The 8,960-nt window shown below is 36.2% G+C and overlaps 1 protein-coding gene across 5 annotated transcripts in view; it reads right to left on the reverse strand.

The window, feature by feature from the left end:
• Positions 1 to 8,960, reverse strand: part of KCNH7 (potassium voltage-gated channel subfamily H member 7) — a 638,553-nt gene that overhangs the window by 109,707 nt on the left and 519,886 nt on the right. The window lies entirely within an intron of this gene.

Below are 8,960 nucleotides of genomic sequence, written 5' to 3' on the forward strand. Positions count from 1 at the left end.
GTTGAAGGCAACCATTAGATTAAGCTATAAAAATTGAGTTCTGGTTAGTTCATATAAGAATTATTTTTTTTAAAAAATGTAGATTTATTGAAATGTTACTGTTTTAAACAGACACCTGTGGTGTATTGCACTTTTCTTAGTTTTCCTGACCAAATACTACCCTGTAAATGGTTCAGTTTACACTAAACACAGGAAAACCATCTACCACATTTATAAATTTATCTTGAATAACAATGAATGCTCCTTCATCAGGAGAAGACTGTCTTACTGAGTCCAGAACTCCTCCTGAAAGGGAAATGATAATGGCAGGGGGTTGAGTGATACCTGAGGAAGGTAGTGTGGCAGGGAGTTTGGAAGGATACAGACATAACCAGAAGGCCTGCTTCTTAAAAATAGCTTTTCCTGGGCTTGTCATCCCTTCATCTCCCTCCCTGGCCTTTCCATCAATAAAAGATTCATTTGAGTTAATGAGTTTCTCCTGCAAGATGCAAATACATCCCAGTGAGACCAAAACTCCCGGTTTTTCAAATAGCTTTTTATATGAAATACTCCAATCAAATTAGCAAAATTCAGAAAACATGGATTTTTATTATAATGAGAAGAACTGGAGGAAGTTATTTTTAACCGATATTGTATATTACTATAAAACACTTGGGTAGTCTATTGGATAGTCATCCAGGATACAGAGGGAGTATTTTAGAGTGGAATATAGACCAGAAACAATGTTCTACCTAACAGAGTAAGAAGTTACTAGGTACAAGGGGGTCAAGGAAGAGGAGGCAGGAAATAGGAGGGCAATTCAGAAATGGAAGCTATGTCACCATACTCTACCTACACTGGCTTCTGGGGCTTTGCTTCACTTATTTAACTGGCTTGGAAACCTCTGTGTGAATGTTTGTATGTACTGTGTGTCCTCACTGCTTATGTCTCTAGCTGCTTCTGTCCACCTTCTCCCTTCATATTTCAGTGGAGGCATTGCTGCCTCTTACTCCTCCACAGTAGGTTAGATGGCCTTTCTCGGGTCACGCCTTACTCCACAGTATGATTTTTATCATACTTTTTAATGGGTTCTGTTAACCTTTCAATCTTTGTCTGCAAACCTAGATGGTGGGGATGTGTTACCATTGTAACCAGACTTTCAACACAGCAGCCTGTTCAAGAGTAGATACTCGGTGCATACCTGAAGAATTAGAGAACTGTTTGTCATTTTGCCTTGGGCCTGCCACTAAACGTTTAGTGAGTGCCTACAACAAGGAAGAGATAGATCATCCTTACTCAGATCCTAATTACGAATTCAAGACAGAAGGATCAAACAATGTAGCTAAGAACACTGGCAGTATTAAGGGATGGGGGCTGGAATTGGAATCCTGGTGACATTCTTTTATCTCCATTTGGAAGCTAATGGTATCAGAGTCTCTACCTCTTACAGGTCAGCCCAGGTTAGTTCTGTCCAAATTGCTCTATCCAGTCCAATGTCTCCCTATCATTCCTGGCTCTTTTCCCATTGGTTAACAGGAGGTACAGGAGAGGACAAGGGGGAGTAGAATTAATTTTCATATGTCTTATTTGACCCTCCTGACACTTAGAGGAACTTAAAAATGTTAAATGAATGGATATATGAGTTCCTTATTTCTTATTGCCGAAGTATTATCAGAAATTAGAATCTTCTTTTATGAGTGCCAACGATATACTATATGAAATAGCATTTTATTGAGCCTGACTACCAGTTGATGAATGAGCCCTGTGTTAGGTCTTCAGGGGCATATTTTAAAAAGGTGTTATAATCCTATTGTTCAAGGCATAGTTAGAAAGATGAAAAAAGTCATTATGAAGGCACACATACACACAAATAATTATCATCTCTCTCCCTCTATCATCTATCAATTATGTATGTATGTATGTATGTATGTATGTATGTATCTATGTATCCATCCATCTATCATCTATCTACCAAGATATATAAAACAGCATGAAAATAAATTGTTTAGTTTTATGAAAATAGACCAAGTGCCTTAGAGTTTAAGGATAGGAGAGATCAACGCAAGCTGTGAAGGATGACATATTCACCTGGAGATGCTATGGATTTCAGAAATGGGTAGGTTGATATATAGAGAAGAGGATGACAATGTTGTAAGTGTAGGAATCCTGCCAGCAGCCCTCCAGGTCTTGTAAGTAGAAAAAATGGAGACTTAAGGAGACTCTTTGCTTAGAACAGACAGTATGTGTTGGTGAGGAGTAAGAACACAAGTGGCAAGAAAGGGGAAAGCATACGCGGTGTGAGGGTGCTTTGAGGAGAGAAAATATTCAAATGTCTTCTGCAGTGTGTGTGTGTGTGTGTGTGTGCGCGCACGCGCGCGCACGTTTTCCAGAAAGATGAGAGGAGTCAATTCCAAAGGATATACTGAAGTGAGTCGATGTGGGTGATAGTGCAAAAAAGGAATTGCCTCATTAAAATACCAAAGTTTTCTCTCTGAGTCAGTGTTGGGAACAACTGTTTTAAACAATGCCAGTACTTTTAAATAGCTACATTAAACTCATTGCTTGAAGCAGAATCAAGACGCGCAGGCAGGTCACTCAAGTGAAGCATTAAGCCAAAGCACGAAAAGAGAATGATATTATTGATGTCTGTTGCTCTCTGCAGCTACAGAAACCCGGGGAGTTGAAAATGTTCCAGAAGCAGGTTCTCCTAACCTTCACAGATTAATCAGGAATCTTTCCTTCCTCTACTGGATAACTACACCAAAAATAAATGTTTCCCTATAAACTTCAAAGTCTATTCTTAATGTTTTCTGGAACACAAAGTGAATGTCAAGTGCCAAGTGAATATAATTATATCCCAACTATTAGCAGGTTAATTTTCATATGTTGCAACTGAAAATTCGTGGAACTGTTATGTACCAGTAACTGTGTTCTGGGTTTTTCCTCAAGGGTTGAGGATAGGAAAGGACTCTTACTAATAAGGAATTAACTCTTCATAAGCTATGGACATAAAAATAGCATGCAGAACAAAAAACAAGGTATATTCCTCATTTTAATATATTCTCAAATTCCACTCTTGACTCATAAATTTTAAAATAGCTAATTTGATATTCTATATGGGTAGTACAGATATTCTATATGGGTAGTACAGAGATGTACATGTTAAAACATAGAATATATTTTTAGGGGCGCCTGGGTGGCTCAGTCAGTTAAGCATCTGACTCTTGATTTCTGCTCAGGTCATGAACTCACTGTTCATGAGTTTGAGCCCAGCATTGGGCTCTGTGCTGAAACAACTGAGACTGCTTGGGATTCTCTTTCTCTCCCTTTCTCTCCTCCTCTCCCCTGCTCTCTCTCTCAAAATAAGTAAATAAACTTAAAAAAATAGAATATATTTTTTAAAGTCTTACCTTAATTTTATAATTAAAATCAATAATTATAAAATTTTACATTGTAACCTCTTCAAATACTGTGGACAAGGACCCATACTGGTTAAATCAAGTTTTAAGCTATTTCCCCTACCCACAAGGCACCTGTTTCTCATATATTTCTGTATATTGCTTTGTGGTCTTTTGATAATAGATTTTAATTTTAAGTATAGTGGAAGAGGGATTCTGGAATGTCAAATTACTGCTCTTGACCTCATTTGGGAATCCTATTTGTCAATGATAAAACTAATTTCTTAAGGAACAGAAGTTCACTGTTTTCTTTGTTGACTTTTTAAAGTTCTTGTATATTGTGTTTCTTCCTGATGATATCAATTCTACATTTGAAACTGCTGGCACAAAAGTAGCATCAGATTTTTTTTTCCCGAGAGTATTCTCAGAACAAATGAGTAATAACAGTCTAAATTTTAGTGACTGTGTTTAAAAAAAATTGTTTGCTTTCCCACATAGTTAATTTTCTGTCTTATTCTTGAGACAGGTAGTAGAATACTCATCTTCAAAAAAGTAGTCTGTTTGATTACTTGGTTTTAACTAGTTATGAAGGCTCACATTCAGTGGTGCCTACACTTCTTGAACAATTTATCCTGTAAAGAAGAGGGTTGGAGTTAGAAGTTGGACTAGGAGGCTGATTAGATTCTGGGATCCTGCCAGTTTAGTGGAAAGGAGAGTATACAGGAATCAAAATGGTCCTGCTCTCAAGTGGGCATGTCAAGTGGAAAAAATCGTGGACTCCAAGTCCAGAAATGAAGGTACGAGTCTTGGGTATTCAGTTAACAATTTGTGGGACTCTGGATAATTCACTTATCTCAAAATTCTCTATAAAAATAAACTCTTGACTAGAATCAATGAAAAAGTCAGAGATTGCGATAAAAGAAACCACAAAGTAAATAGTAGAACTAGAGCAAAGTTTAATGTCTGACCCTTTCAAATTCCTCAAAACATATACACACATATGAAACCTTAAGAGAAAGTCAATATATAAAGCCACTTGGAATGAAGTGGATCTGACCAACCTGGCCATAATGTGGGGGTCCCAGAGGTCCTTCCCTTTGGTCCCATCCTGCTTCTTGGCACCTATTACCCTACGGAGCACAAGTTACAAAACTATTGGAACAATTATATTTTGTAAAGGAGATTTCCTCCAAAATAGCACTAGAGTATTTCTCTATATTACGTTATTTTGTCTTTACTGCTAAAGCAAAAACATGGTGAAGAAATCAGAAAGACTGCCACTGTCACGATGTACCCCAATACAGTCATTCAACATGTAATAATGTTTTTATTGGCAGTTTGATATGCTAGACACTATTGCTGGCTGGAAATAGGAACTAAAAAAACCTATGTCTCTGGTATCTTCCCTGAACTTAAAAAAAGGGGTCGGTTTCAAGATTCAGGATAGAACAAAACTGTCTCGTTGAAGGCAAGATTCCTTCAACTTCCCTCTGAAAAGATTGTTTTCCCCTCTGATTCTAAAGGACTAATTTAGTTCCAAAATGCAGAAAATTTTGAGGAAATCTATGTAAGAAGCATATTCAAAATCTTAAAGTGACTAATGAGAAGTCTAGGCAGAGGGGTTATTTTAATTCGTCATATAAATAATATAAAATAATTCTAAAATGTAAAAATATGGTAATGATTTCTCTTTTTAATATCCAGAAAGTTAATGCCTTAATTTTTACCCACTTTCAAGTAATAAGTTGTATAGAGTAGACAGTAATACTTGTTCTTTGGGAAATACTTCTTCTTTTTTCCAGTTAGCTTTATACTGAAATCTCATGGTTGCAGTTTGCTGTCCATTTACTGGACATTCATTCATTAGGATTTATTCATTCATTTTTGTAGAAGGAAATACAGGCAAAGGAGGGGAGGAAGCTGTCTTCATCTGAGACACAAAGTGGGCTGTTAGGATCTGATTATGGTAGAAAAATTGCAAGGGCACACGAGGTAACGTAACAGTTTTGGAAGTAATTCAGGTGCCTGCAGGTAGGAAAATTTAGGGGCCTGAAATCACTATTCTCCAATACCAGCCCATGAATAATGGATATAGCTATGGGCATAATTTACAAATGACAGTTTATCACTTGGAACAGGATGGCATAGCTCAACCGACAGGTGCCAGTCAACTAAGAAATAGTATTAGGATATTTCTCTCAGTACATCTTTTCTTCACTCAATTTCACCTAACACTGTTGCCATGACCTGAAAATCAAGACTGTGTTCCTAGGAATAGTATGGAGATTTGTCAGCTTGATTCTTCACTTCAAATGTAAGAAGGATCAATAGGCACCAGGAGCTAGCTGCAGACCTTTTTTAAATATTTTCTGCTCCATCTGGAAAGGCGAACTGAGACACCAGAATGACATAGAAGTGCCAAGGAACTGTGGAAAATGGCATGTTTATGTGACCTGGTTCACCTCATATCACAGGCCACCTCATCCCTTCCCCACCATTAAAGTGATATCGTGATACCACCAACCTCCGGATATTGGAACGAGGGGCAGAAAAAGCAAGTTCTCCATTCCCAACAATATGGCCACTAAAACACAGCAGGTCAGCCTCAACTATGGCAGCCTCAGAAGAAAGACACTTGTTAAATCTCTCCTTCATGATCCTGCACTGCACATTTTTTCCATTTCTAAGTGATTCTAAAGAAGTAGGCTTCAAAATACAGTTATATTTGAAACAGCTGTATTTAAAACAGAAAAAGGAATAGAGATGGGATTTTCTCCAGCTCCTCTAAGCTGAATTCTATATGGTTGGAAAAGAAACCTAGGCGGACTTCATTAAAATAAGGAAGAAAAATGTACTTAACATGTATTACCTTCTTCTCGTCTCTATTGTCTCCTGCAGATCCCAACCTTGTTTCTTTTAAAAGTTTTAAGATTTCTATCGCATCCACGTTTAAGTTGAACTACAGTGCTCATAGTTAGCCACGAAAAAGCCTTTTGTCTGGACTGGTATTTCCTAGAGAATCTCCCCTTAAATATGAATTCCTCAGAATATCAATACATGTATTATATATAAACAGACATTAGAAATGGTTTCTGACGGGGCATCTGGCCAGCTCAGTCAGTTGAGCATATGACTCATGATCTCATGCTTGTAAGATGGAGTCCCATGTTGAGTGCAGAGTTATTTAAAAATAAAATCTTAAAAAAAATAAAAGCAAAAAAAAAATAAAAAATAAATAAAAATGGGTAAAAAGATGAAACATTGAGCCAAGCAAATATCCATCAAGCAAATAGTCATCAAAAATATTGAGTAAAAGTTGTACAGATTTCTGTAAATTAGGACTTTTGAAAACTTCTAATGTGCTAATTTGCTATGGTAATCCCCGGTGGGGGGGAGATGGCAGTGGTGTTATTTGAATAAGAAAAGTTTTCTGCTAGGAAATGTTTGTGAGACCAGTCTTTCTGAAGACACTTTGGAGCACTCCAGCCTATGTTCTCTATCTCTAGAAAAATGTTCTTAAATGGAGATTGTTTCTTAGAGGGTTGTCCAGTAAGTGAAAATGGCAGTAGTTTCTCTTGGACTCAGTAGTTTGCCTATGAAAGTAAGTCTGTTTCTCCAATATGAATTGCATAAGTAAGAATTAATATGTTTTTATCTCATTCAGAAATCTACAGAAAGAGATACACCTACAATAACAATAAAGAAAGATAAAACCTAGCTTTCTACTTGGGTTTTCCTTTTAGTTTCTTTAGCTGCATAATGAAAGGATTGAGCTACATCCATATTTCCCAAATTTGTCTCATCTTAAAAATGTGAAAGTAGAGGTTGCAAATGGAATGGAGATTGCTAAAAATCAGAATCCTTGGACTCCACTGAACTTTATCGATTTTCTAGGGAGTGTATGTGTGTTGGGGATGGACGGGAGAAAGAGAGAAGTGTTCCAGATGATTCCATTGATCAGGAAGTTTTGAAAAAAACCCAGGGAAGATGTTATCTAAGTTTCTTTGAATATTAAAATTCTATGAAGATTAACTGCTTTTTAATGAACTCTTTTAAAGCAATTGAGTTTTAGAGGGTTTATTATCTAACTACATAGTTTCCATTATAAATGTGATTCCCACAATATAGAGAACTAGGGCTAGAGGGGATAATATATTACCCAGGATATCACCATCCAGAAAATCAATGGGATATTTTATTTTATTTTATTTTATTTTATTTTACTGCATTATTTGGGATTTCCTTTCGAATAAGATTCCATGGATGAATTAATTTCTTAACTCTAGGGACAGTTCACAGCTACTTAACATTACAAGACCTTGTGCTGCCTGGTATGAGACAATGGCATGTCTGCTCTGGAATTTCCATAGCTGATAAAAATCCTTTGCCTGATTCTCATCCTGTGAAACATGAAAAATTTACTCCTTCTGCCTACTCTCATTAGGCAACCCACTTTGAACTATGTTTGTCCCAGCCCCTAGGCTATGAGGGCAAATGAGCAAAGAAACTCTCCTTTCAAAACTTCCTTTCTGTCTCTGGGTCTGACTTTAACCTAAGGCTCACACAAACTGGAGGGATTAAAAATGAAACAATCTTTCTGTGTCTCTGTTGCCGTAGCAACCAGGCTGTCACTATGTATGCTGAGCCAAATTATTTTTACCTGTCTTTTGTGACCACTGGTATTTTGCTTCTTTTCTTCAAGCATCTATTTTCAACATGTTTTTTTTGGCTGACAAAACTTTTAAAGACGGTGATATTTTCTCCTTCCTTCATTTAAAAATATATGATGAATGTACAAAACCAAACAGGTGTTTTATTTATTTATTTTTTAAAGCAATCATACCTAAATGCTTGCTCTACAAGCTTTGGCTCTTAGTTGCCATTAGGGCTTCATATGGATGCTGTGCTTCCTCATCTAGAGTATGGAGAAGTATGACTTTTGAACTAATTAGGTGTTTTAAACCAAAATAAACTGTATTTTAATGTAGAACATGTCAGCAAATAATGACCAGTTTTGATATGCATATAGTATATAGTAAAAAGAGATAAAAAATTAATGTTGCTTTTTAAAAATCACACATTTCCCTTTTCAAAATTATGAACATCTTTATTTTAAAGCAAAAAACATGCTTTTAGTAGTCAATGGCTACTTAAATGTCTATAGTTACTTTTTATCTTTTTCTCATCATAACTTAGATAGATAGAATATATTTATTTGTCCAGAGAAAACTCAATGACATAATCCTGGATCTCAAAGATCAAAGCTTTGTATTCAGTAAAAGACCCTTTAAGGTAAACACCTTGACTTACATATTTTTGTATCACTACTGTACATAAAACTTTGACTTACAGCTGGTAAGCACTCACAAATATGAAATCCATAATTATCCTGATGAATGTGCTTTATTTTTACTTGCAGATCTACAAATACTGTTTTTCATTTCAATTTGCATGTATAGACATAGAACAAACCCAGGATAATGGGAAAACACTAGATGAAGATTTCTGTTTTGCTGAGCCAAGTTTGATAGTATTCTATAAATAACAGTAAGATAATGAATGCAAAACCAACGTCATATTAAA

The sequence above is a fragment of the Acinonyx jubatus genome, chromosome C1 (genome assembly GCF_027475565.1).
Source record: "Acinonyx jubatus isolate Ajub_Pintada_27869175 chromosome C1, VMU_Ajub_asm_v1.0, whole genome shotgun sequence".
NCBI lineage: Eukaryota > Metazoa > Chordata > Mammalia > Carnivora > Felidae > Acinonyx > Acinonyx jubatus.